Source organism: Triturus cristatus, chromosome 8 (assembly GCF_964204655.1).
Source record: "Triturus cristatus chromosome 8, aTriCri1.1, whole genome shotgun sequence".
Classification (NCBI taxonomy): domain Eukaryota; kingdom Metazoa; phylum Chordata; class Amphibia; order Caudata; family Salamandridae; genus Triturus; species Triturus cristatus.
In genome coordinates, this window is record NC_140591.1 from 1,024,716,018 (window position 1) to 1,024,729,692 (window position 13,675).

The following is a 13,675-nucleotide window of genomic DNA, read 5'->3' on the forward strand; positions in this document are numbered from 1 at the left end:
ATGCGCTACACAGCCCGAACACCGCTGCTCTGCCCTAAACGCTGAAACACTACCCCCAGCACGACCCCCTACACTGCCAGAACACTGCTGCTCTGCCCTAAACCCTGAAACATTACCCCCAGCACGACCCTCTACACTGCCCGGAAACCGCTGCTCTGCCTTAAACCCTGAAACACTATCCCCAGCACGACCCCCTACACTGCCCGAACCCCACTGCACTGCCCTAAACCCTAAACCACTGTACCCAGCATGACCCCCTACACTGCCCGAACACTGCTGCACTGCCCTAAACCCTAAGCACTACCCCCAGCATGACGCCCTACACAGCCCGAACACCGCTGCTCTGCCCTAAACGCTGAAACACTACACCCAGCACGACCCCCTACACTGCCAGAACACCGCTGCTCTGCCCTAAACCCTGAAACATTACCCCCAGCACGACCCCCTACACTGCCCGGAAACCGCTGCTCTGCCTTAAACCCTGAAACACTACCCCCAGCACGACCCCCTACACTGCCCGAACCCCACTGCACTGCTCTAAACCCTGAAACACCACCCCCAGCAGGACCCCCTACACTGCCCGAACACCACTGCAATGCCCTAAACCTTGAAACAGGACCCCCAGCACGACCCGCTACACTACCCAAAAACCATTGCACTACCCTAAACCCTAAATCTACCCGCAGCATGACCCCCTACACTCCCTGAACAATGTTGCACTACCCTAAACCCTAAATCTACCCCCAGCACGCCCCCTACACTCCCGAACACAGCTGCACTACCCTAAACCCTCAAAAACCACCCCCAGCATGACCCCCTACACTGCCCGAACACCGCTGCACTGACCTAAACCCTGAAACACCACCCCCAGCACGACCCCCTACACTGCCCGAACACCGCTGCACTGCCCTAAACCCTGTAACACCACCCCCAGCACGACCCCCTACATTGGCCGAACACCAGTGCACTGCCCTAAACCCTGAAACACCACCCCAGCACGACCCCCTACACTGGTCGAACACCACTGCACTGCCCTAAACCCTGAAACACCACCCCAGCCCGAAAACCACTGCACTGCCCTAAACCTTGAAACACCACCCCCAGCACGACCCCCTACACAGCCCGAACACCACTGCACTGCCCTAAACCCTGAAACACCACCCCCAGCACCACCCCCAACACTGGCAGAACACCACTGCACTAACCTGAACCCTAAAACACTAACCACCACATGACTCCCTACACTATCCAAAGACCACTGCACTACCCTAAATCCTAAAACACGATCCCTACACGACACAAACACAGCCGGACCACCCTAAACCGTAAGGGCCCGATTCACAGAACTAACTTAAGACAAAATCCTAAACTTACTACCATTTTCGTATTCACAGAAGGCACTTACTCATTTTGGTATTCACAGAAGACACTTACTAACTTCGGTATTCACAGAAGTTAGGAGTCCTAACTTTAGGACTCCTAAATGCCTTCTGTGAATACCGAAAGTCTTAAAATTAGGATTTTTTTCAGTTTAAGAGTCCTAAAGTTAGGACTCCTAACTTAACTACTACTAAACTGAGAAAAACCCTAATTTTAAGGCTTTCGGTATTCACAGAAGGCATTTAGGAGTCCTAAAGTTAGGAGTCCTAACTATACTATTACTAAATTGAGAAAAATCCTAATTTTAAGACTTTCGGTATTCACAGAAGGCATTTAGGAGTCCTAAAGTTAGGAGTCCTAACTATACTACTACTAAACTGAGAAAAATCCTAATTTTAAGACTTTCGGTATTCACAGAAGGCATTTAGGAGTCCTAAAGTTAGGACTCCTAACTTGTGTGAATACCGAAATGAGTAAGTGCCTTCTGGGAATACCAAAATGAGTAAGTGCCTTCTGTGAATACCAAAATGGTAGTAAGTTTAGGATTTTGTCTTAAGTTAGTTCTGTGAATCGGGCCCTAAAACACTACCCACAGCACGACCCGCTACACTACACAAACACCACTGCACTACCCTAAACCCTAAAAAACTACCCCCTACAGTACACAAACACCACTACACTACCCTAAACTGTAAAACACTACCCCCAGCATGACCCCTTACACTACACAAACACCACTGCACTACCCTAAACCCTAAAAAACTACCCCAGCACGACCCCCTACACTACCCAAACACCACTGCACTACCCTAAATCATAAAACACTACCCCAGCAGTACCCCCTACACTACCCAAACACCACTGCACTACCCTAAACCACTACGCCCAGCATGACCCGCTACACTACCCAAACACCACTGCACTACCCTTAACCCTAAAACACTACTCCCAGCACAATTCCCAACACTACCCGAACACCACTGCACTACCCTAAACCCTAAATCTACCCCGAGCACGACCCCCTACACTACCTGAACACCGCTGCACTACCCTAAAACCTAAATCTACCCTCAGCATGACTCCCTTCACTGCTCGAACACCGCAGCACTGCCCTATACCCTAAAACACTACCACCAGCAAGACCCCCTACACTCCACGAACACCACTGCACTGCCCTAAACCCTAAAACACCACCCCCAGCACGACCCCCAACACTGCCCAAACACCTCTTCACTGCCCTAAACCCTAAAACACTACCACAAGCATGACCCCCTACACTCCCCGAACACCGCTGCACTGCCCTAAACCCTAAACACTACCCCCAGCATGACCCCCTACACTTCGCGAACACCGCTGTACTGCCCTAAACCCTAAAACACCACCCCCAGCACGACCCCTACACTGCCCGAACACCACTGCACTGTCCTAAACCCTAAAACATCACCCCCAGCACGACTCCCTACACTCCCCAAACACCGTTGCACTGCCCTAAACCCTAAGCACTACCCAAAGCACGACGCCCTACTTTGCCCGAACAGCACTGCTCTGCCCTAAACGCTGAAGCAGTACCCCCAGCATGACCCCCTACACTGCCCGAGCACCACTGCTCTGCCCTAAACCCTGAAACACTACCCCCAGCACGACCCCTACATTGCCCGAATACTGCTGCACTGCCCTAAACACTGAAACACCACCCCAGCACGAGCCCCTACACTGCCCGAACACAGTTGCACTGCCCTAAACCCTCAAACACCACCCCCAGCACGACCCCCTACACTGCCCAAACACCGCTGCATTGCCCTAAACCCTGAAACATCACCCCCGACATGACCCCCTGCACTGCCCAAACACTGCTGCACTGCCCTGAACCCTGAAACACGACCCCCTACACTGCCTGAACACCACTGCACTGCCCTAAACCCTGAAACACCACCCCCAGCACAAACCCTACACTGGCCGAACACCTCTGTACTGCCCTAAACCCTGAAACATCACCCCCAGCCCGAACACCGCTGCACTGCCCTAAACCCTGAAACACCACCCCCAGCAGGACCCCCTTCACTCCCCGAACACCGCTGCACTGCCCTAAACCTTGAAACAGCACCCCCAGCATGACCCGCTACACTACCCAAACACCACTGCACTACCCTAAACCCTAAATCTACCCGCAGCATGACCCCCTACACTACCTGAACAATGCTGCACTACCCTAAACCCTAAATCTACCCCCAGCACGCCCCCTACACTCCCGAACACAGCTGCACTACCCTAAACCCTCACAAACCACCCCCAGCATGACCCCCTACACTGCCCGAACACCGCTGCACTGACCTAAACCCTGAAACACCACCCCCAGCATGCCCCGCTTTACTGCCCGAACACCGCTGCACTGCCCTAAACCCTGAAACACCACCCACAGCACGAACCCCTACACTGCCCGAACACCGCTGCACTGCCCTAAACCCTGCAACACCACCCCCAGCACGACCCCCTACATTGGCCGAACACCAGTGCACTGCCCTAAACCCTGAAACACCACCCCAGCACGACCCCCTACACTGGTCGAACACCACTGCACTGCCCTAAACCCTGAAACACCACCCCAGCCCGAAAACCGCTGCACTGCCCTAAACCTTGAAACACCACCCCCAGCACGGCCCCTTACACAGCCCGAACACCACTGCACTGCCCTAAATCCTGAAACACCACCCCAGCACGACCCCCTACACTGGCCGAACACAACAGCACTGCCCTAAACCCTGAAACACCACCCCCAGCACCACCCCCAACACTGGCCGAACACCACTGCACTAACCTAAACCCTAAAACACTAACCCCCACATGACTCCCTACACTACCCAAAGACCACTGCACTACCCTAAATCCTAAAACACGATCCCTACACGACACAAACACAGCTGCACCACCATAAACCCTAAAACACTACCCACAGCACGACCCGCCACACTACACAAACACCACTGCACTACCCTAAACCCTAAAAAACTACCCCCTACAGTACACAAACACCACTACACTACCCTAAACTGTAAAACACTACCCCCTGCATGACCCCCTACACTACCCATAGACTACTGCACTACCCTAAACCCTAAAACACTACCACCAGAATGACCCCCTACACTACCCAAAGACCATTGCAATACCCTAAACCCTAAAACACTACCCGCCACACAACCCCTTACAATACAGAAAGTCCACTGCACTACCTTAAACCCTAAAACACGACCCCCTGCACTACACAAACACCGTTGCACTACCCTAAATCCTAAAACACTACCCCCAGCACGACCCGCTACACTACTCAAACACCAGTGTACTACCCTAAACCCTGAAACACTACCCCCTACACTACACAAACACCACTGCACTACCCTAAACCCTAAACCCTAAAATACTACCCCCACAAGACCCCCTACACTACCCAAACACAACTGCACTACCCTAAACCATAAAACAATACCCCCAGCTGTACCCCCTATACTACCCAAACACCACTGCACTACCCTAAACCCAAAAACACTAGCCCCGGCAGTACCCCTACACTACCCAAACACCACTGCACTACCCTAAACCCTAAACCACTGTACCCAGCATGACCCCCTACACTGCCCGAACACTGCTGCACTGCCCTAAACCCTAAGCACTACCCCCAGCATGACGCCCTACACAGCCCGAACACCGCTGCTCTGCCCTAAACCCTGAAACATTACCCCCAGCACGACACCCTACACTGCCCGGAAACCGCTGCTCTGCCTTAAACCCTGAAACACTACCCCCAGCACGACCCCCTACACTGCCCGAACCCCACTGCACTGCCCTAAACCCTAAAACACCACCCCCAGCAGGACCCCCTACACTGCCCGAACACCACTGCAATGCCCTAAACCTTGAAACAGGACCCCCAGCACGACCCGCTACACTACCCAAAAACCATTGCACTACCCTAAACCCTAAATCTACCCGCAGCATGACCCCCTACACTCCCTGAACAATGTTGCACTACCCTAAACCCTAAATCTACCCCCAGCACGCCCCCTACACTCCCGAACACAGCTGCACTACCCTAAACCCTCAAAAACCACCCCCAGCATGACCCCCTACACTGCCCGAACACCGCTGCACTGACCTAAACCCTGAAACACCACCCCCAGCACGACCCCCTACACTGCCCGAACACCGCTGCACTGCCCTAAACCCTGTAACACCACCCCCAGCACGACCCCCTACATTGGCCGAACACCAGTGCACTGCCCTAAACCCTGAAACACCACCCCAGCACGACCCCCTACACTGGTCGAACACCACTGCACTGCCCTAAACCCTGAAACACCACCCCAGCCCGAAAATCACTGCACTGCCCTAAACCTTGAAACACCACCCCCAGCACGACCCCCTACACAGCCCGAACACCACTGCACTGCCCTAAACCCTGAAACACCACCCCCAGCACCACCCCCAACACTGGCAGAACACCACTGCACTAACTTGAACCCTAAAACACTAACCACCACATGACTCCCTACACTATCCAAAGACCACTGCACTACCCTAAATCCTAAAACACGATCCCTACACGACACAAACACAGCCGGACCACCCTAAACCCTAAGGGCCCGATTCACAGAACTAACTTAAGACAAAATCCTAAACTTACTACCATTTTCGTATTCACAGAAGGCACTTACTCATTTTGGTATTCACAGAAGACACTTACTAACTTCGGTATTCACAGAAGTTAGGAGTCCTAACTTTAGGACTCCTAAATGCCTTCTGTGAATACCGAAAGTCTTAAAATTAGGATTTTTCTCAGTTTAAGAGTCCTAAAGTTAGGACTCCTAACTTAACTACTACTAAACTGAGAAAAACCCTAATTTTAAGGCTTTCGGTATTCACAGAAGGCATTTAGGAGTCCTAAAGTTAGGAGTCCTAACTATTCTATTACTAAATTGAGAAAAATCCTAATTTTAAGACTTTCGGTATTCACAGAAGGCATTTAGGAGTCCTAAAGTTAGGAGTCCTAACTATACTACTACTAAACTGAGAAAAATCCTAATTTTAAGACTTTCGGTATTCACAGAAGGCATTTAGGAGTCCTAAAGTTAGGACTCCTAACTTGTGTGAATACCGAAATGAGTAAGTGCCTTCTGGGAATACCAAAATGAGTAAGTGCCTTCTGTGAATACCAAAATGGTAGTAAGTTTAGGATTTTGTCTTAAGTTAGTTCTGTGAATCGGGCCCTAAAACACTACCCACAGCACGACCCGCTACACTACACAAACACCACTGCACTACCCTAAACCCTAAAAAACTACCCCCTACAGTACACAAACACCACTACACTACCCTAAACTGTAAAACACTACCCCCAGCATGACCCCTTACACTACACAAACACCACTGCACTACCCTAAACCCTAAAAAACTACCCCAGCACGACCCCCTACACTACCCAAACACCACTGCACTACCCTAAATCATAAAACACTACCCCCAGCAGTACCCCCTACACTACCCAAACACCACTGCACTACCCTAAACCACTACGCCCAGCATGACCCGCTACACTACCCAAACACCACTGCACTACCCTTAACCCTAAAACACTACTCCCAGCACAATTCCCAACACTACCCGAACACCACTGCACTACCCTAAACCCTAAATCTACCCCGAGCACGACCCCCTACACTACCTGAACACCGCTGCACTACCCTAAAACCTAAATCTACCCTCAGCATGACTCCCTTCACTGCTCGAACACCGCAGCACTGCCCTATACCCTAAAACACTACCACCAGCAAGACCCCCTACACTCCACGAACACCACTGCACTGCCCTAAACCCTAAAACACCACCCCCAGCACGACCCCCTACACTGCCCAAACACCTCTTCACTGCCCTAAACCCTAAAACACTACCACAAGCATGACCCCCTACACTCCCCGAACACCGCTGCACTGCCCTAAACCCTAAACACTACCCCCAGCATGACCCCCTACACTCCGCGAACACCGCTGTACTGCCCTAAACCCTAAAACACCACCCCCAGCACCACCCCCAACACTGGCAGAACACCACTGCACTAACCTGAACCCTAAAACACTAACCACCACATGACTCCCTACACTATCCAAAGACCACTGCACTACCCTAAATCCTAAAACACGATCCCTACACGACACAAACACAGCCGGACCACCCTAAACCGTAAGGGCCCGATTCACAGAACTAACTTAAGACAAAATCCTAAACTTACTACCATTTTCGTATTCACAGAAGGCACTTACTCATTTTGGTATTCACAGAAGACACTTACTAACTTCGGTATTCACAGAAGTTAGGAGTCCTAACTTTAGGACTCCTAAATGCCTTCTGTGAATACCGAAAGTCTTAAAATTAGGATTTTTTTCAGTTTAAGAGTCCTAAAGTTAGGACTCCTAACTTAACTACTACTAAACTGAGAAAAACCCTAATTTTAAGGCTTTCGGTATTCACAGAAGGCATTTAGGAGTCCTAAAGTTAGGAGTCCTAACTAAACTATTACTAAATTGAGAAAAATCCTAATTTTAAGACTTTCGGTATTCACAGAAGGCATTTAGGAGTCCTAAAGTTAGGAGTCCTAACTATACTACTACTAAACTGAGAAAAATCCTAATTTTAAGACTTTCGGTATTCACAGAAGGCATTTAGGAGTCCTAAAGTTAGGACTCCTAACTTGTGTGAATACCGAAATGAGTAAGTGCCTTCTGGGAATACCAAAATGAGTAAGTGCCTTCTGTGAATACCAAAATGGTAGTAAGTTTAGGATTTTGTCTTAAGTTAGTTCTGTGAATCGGGCCCTAAAACACTACCCACAGCACGACCCGCTACACTACACAAACACCACTGCACTACCCTAAACCCTAAAACACTACCGCCACAAGACCCCCTACACTACCCAAATACCACTGCACTACCCTAAACCATAAAACACTACCCCAGCAGTACCCCCTATACTGGACAAAAACCAATGCACTACCCTAAACCCAAAAACACTACCCCCGGAAGTACCCCAAAACTACCCAAACTCTTCTGCACTACCCTAAACCACTACACCCAGCATCACCCCCTACACTGCCCGAACACTGCTGCACTGCCCTAAACCCTAAGCACTACCCCCAGCACAACACCCTACACAGCCCAAACACCGGTGCTCTGCCCTAAACCCTGAAACACTACCCCAAGCAAGACCCCCTACACTGCCCGAACATTGCTGCACTGCCCTAAATCTTGAAACACCACCCCCAGCACAACCCGCTAGGATACCCAAACACCACTGCACTACCCTAAACCCTAAATCTACCCCCAGCATGACTCCTACACTACCTGAACAATGCTGCACGACCCTAAACCCTAAATCTACCCTCAGCACGACCCCTTCACTACCCGAACACCGCTGCACTGCCCTAAACCCTAAAACACTACCCCCAGCAAGCCCCCTACACTCCGAACACAGCTGCACTGCCCTAAACCCTCAAACACCACCCCAGCACGAACCCCTACACAGCCCGAACACCGCTGCACTGACCTAAACCCTGAAACACCACCCCCAGCATGCCCCGCTTTAGTGCCCGAACACCGCTGCACTGCCCTAAACCTTGAAACACCACCCCAGACCGAAAACCGCTGCACAGCCCTAAACCTTGAAACACCACCCCCAGCAAGACCCCCTAGACTACCCAAAGACCACTGCACTACCCTAAACCCTAAAACATGACCACCTACACTGCGCGAACACCATTGCACTGCCCTAAACTCTAAAACACCACCCCCAGAACGACCCTCTACACTGCCCGAACACTGCTGCACTGCCCTAAACCATAAAACACCACCCCCAGCACGAGCCCCTTCACTGCCCGAACACCGCTGCACTGCCCTAAACCATAAAACACCACCCCAGCACGACCCCCTACACTGCCCGAACACAGCTGCACTGCCCTAAACCCTAAACACTACCCCAGCACGACCCCCTACAATGCCTGAACACCGCTGCTCTGCCCTAAACCCTAAAACACTAACCCCAGCACTACCCCATACACTGCCCGAATGCCGCTGCTCTGCCCTAAACCCTGAAACACTACCCCCAGCACGACCCCCTACAGTGCCCGAACACCGCTGCTCTGCCCTAAACCCTGAAACACCACCGCAAGCATGGACCCCTACTCTGCCCGAACACCACTGCACTGCCCTAAACCCTAAAACACCACCCCAGCATGACCCCCTACACTACCCAATGACCACTGCACTACCCTAAACCCTAAAAAACCACCCACTGCATGACCCACTACACTACCCAAAGACCACTGCACTTCCCTAAACCCTAAAACACTACCCCCAGCTCGACACCCTACACTACCCAAATACCACTGCTCTACCCTAAACCATAAAACACTACCCCCCACATGACCCCCTACACTACCCAAAGACCACTGCACTACCCTAAACCCTAAAACATGACCCCCTACACTACACAAAGACCGTTGCACTACCGTAAACCCTAAAACACGACCCCCAGCACGACCCGCTACACTACACAAAAACCACTTCACTACCCTAAAACCTAAAACACTACCCCCTACACTACCCAAACACCACTGCACTACCCTAAACCCTAAAGCACTACCCCAGCAGTACCCCCTAAACTACCCAAATACCACTGCACTACCCTCAACCACTATGCCAGGCACGTCCCCCTACACTACCCAAACACCACTTCAATACCCTAAACCCTCAAACACTACTCCCAGCCCCCCTACACTGCCCAAAAACCGCTGCACTATCCTAAACCCTGAAACACCACCCCCAGCATGACCCTCTACACTGCCCAAACACCACTGTACTGCCCTATACCCTAAACCCTAAAAAACCACCCCCAGCATGACCCCCTAGACTACCCAAAGACCACTGCACTACCCTAAACCCTAAAACACCACCACCTGCATGACCCCCTACGCCACCCAAAGACTACTGCACTACCCTAAACCCTAACACATTACCGCCAGAATGAACCCCTACACTACCCAAAGACCATTGCAATACCCTGAACCCTAAAACACTACCCGCCACACAACCCCTTACAATACAGAAAGTCCACTGCACTACCTTAAACACTAAAACACGACCCCCTGCACAACACAAACACCGTTGCACTACCCTAAATCCTAAAACACTACCCCCAGCACGACCCGCTACACTACTCAAACACCAGTGTACTACCCTAAACCCTGAAACACTACCCCCTACACTACACAAACACCACTGCACTACCCTAAACCCTAAACCCTAAAACACTACCCCCACAAGACCCCCTACACTACCCAAACACAACTGCACTACCCTAAACCATAAAACAATACCCCCAGCTGTACCCTCTATACTACCCAAACACCACTGCACTACCCTAAACCCCAAAACACTACCCCCGGCAGTACCCCTACACTACCCAAACACCACTGCACTACCCTAAACCCTAAACCACTGTACCCAGCATGGCCCCCTATACTGCCCGAACACTGCTGCACTAGCCTAAACCCTAAGCACTACCACCAGCATGATGCGCTACACAGCCCGAACACCGCTGCTCTGCCCTAAACGCTGAAACACTACCCCCAGCACGACCCCCTACACTGCCAGAACACTGCTGCTCTGCCCTAAACCCTGAAACATTACCCCCAGCACGACCCTCTACACTGCCCGGAAACCGCTGCTCTGCCTTAAACCCTGAAACACTATCCCCAGCACGACCCCCTACACTGCCCGAACCCCACTGCACTGCCCTAAACCCTAAACCACTGTACCCAGCATGACCCCCTACACTGCCCGAACACTGCTGCACTGCCCTAAACCCTAAGCACTACCCCCAGCATGACGCCCTACACAGCCCGAACACCGCTGCTCTGCCCTAAACGCTGAAACACTACACCCAGCACGACCCCCTACACTGCCAGAACACCGCTGCTCTGCCCTAAACCCTGAAACATTACCCCCAGCACGACCCCCTACACTGCCCGGAAACCGCTGCTCTGCCTTAAACCCTGAAACACTACCCCCAGCACGACCCCCTACACTGCCCGAACCCCACTGCACTGCCCTAAACCCTGAAACACCACCCCCAGCAGGACCCCCTACACTGCCCGAACACCACTGCAATGCCCTAAACCTTGAAACAGGACCCCCAGCACGACCCGCTACACTACCCAAAAACCATTGCACTACCCTAAACCCTAAATCTACCCGCAGCATGACCCCCTACACTCCCTGAACAATGTTGCACTACCCTAAACCCTAAATCTACCCCCAGCACGCCCCCTACACTCCCGAACACAGCTGCACTACCCTAAACCCTCAAAAACCACCCCCAGCATGACCCCCTACACTGCCCGAACACCGCTGCACTGACCTAAACCCTGAAACACCACCCCCAGCACGACCCCCTACACTGCCCGAACACCGCTGCACTGCCCTAAACCCTGTAACACCACCCCCAGCACGACCCCCTACATTGGCCGAACACCAGTGCACTGCCCTAAACCCTGAAACACCACCCCAGCACGACCCCCTACACTGGTCGAACACCACTGCACTGCCCTAAACCCTGAAACACCACCCCAGCCCGAAAACCACTGCACTGCCCTAAACCTTGAAACACCACCCCCAGCACAACCCCCTACACAGCCCGAACACCACTGCACTGCCCTAAACCCTGAAACACCACCCCCAGCACCACCCCCAACACTGGCAGAACACCACTGCACTAACCTGAACCCTAAAACACTAACCACCACATGACTCCCTACACTATCCAAAGACCACTGCACTACCCTAAATCCTAAAACACGATCCCTACACGACACAAACACAGCCGGACCACCCTAAACCGTAAGGGCCCGATTCACAGAACTAACTTAAGACAAAATCCTAAACTTACTACCATTTTCGTATTCACAGAAGGCACTTACTCATTTTGGTATTCACAGAAGACACTTACTAACTTCGGTATTCACAGAAGTTAGGAGTCCTAACTTTAGGACTCCTAAATGCCTTCTGTGAATACCGAAAGTCTTAAAATTAGGATTTTTTTCAGTTTAAGAGTCCTAAAGTTAGGACTCCTAACTTAACTACTACTAAACTGAGAAAAACCCTAATTTTAAGGCTTTCGGTATTCACAGAAGGCATTTAGGAGTCCTAAAGTTAGGAGTCCTAACTATACTATTACTAAATTGAGAAAAATCCTAATTTTAAGACTTTCGGTATTCACAGAAGGCATTTAGGAGTCCTAAAGTTAGGAGTCCTAACTATACTACTACTAAACTGAGAAAAATCCTAATTTTAAGACTTTCGGTATTCACAGAAGGCATTTAGGAGTCCTAAAGTTAGGACTCCTAACTTGTGTGAATACCGAAATGAGTAAGTGCCTTCTGGGAATACCAAAATGAGTAAGTGCCTTCTGTGAATACCAAAATGGTAGTAAGTTTAGGATTTTGTCTTAAGTTAGTTCTGTGAATCGGGCCCTAAAACACTACCCACAGCACGACCCGCTACACTACACAAACACCACTGCACTACCCTAAACCCTAAAAAACTACCCCCTACAGTACACAAACACCACTACACTACCCTAAACTGTAAAACACTACCCCCAGCATGACCCCTTACACTACACAAACACCACTGCACTACCCTAAACCCTAAAAAACTACCCCAGCACGACCCCCTACACTACCCAAACACCACTGCACTACCCTAAATCATAAAACACTACCCCAGCAGTACCCCCTACACTACCCAAACACCACTGCACTACCCTAAACCACTACGCCCAGCATGACCCGCTACACTACCCAAACACCACTGCACTACCCTTAACCCTAAAACACTACTCCCAGCACAATTCCCAACACTACCCGAACACCACTGCACTACCCTAAACCCTAAATCTACCCCGAGCACGACCCCCTACACTACCTGAACACCGCTGCACTACCCTAAAACCTAAATCTACCCTCAGCATGACTCCCTTCACTGCTCGAACACCGCAGCACTGCCCTATACCCTAAAACACTACCACCAGCAAGACCCCCTACACTCCACGAACACCACTGCACTGCCCTAAACCCTAAAACACCACCCCCAGCACGACCCCCAACACTGCCCAAACACCTCTTCACTGCCCTAAACCCTAAAACACTACCACAAGCATGACCCCCTACACTCCCCGAACACCGCTGCACTG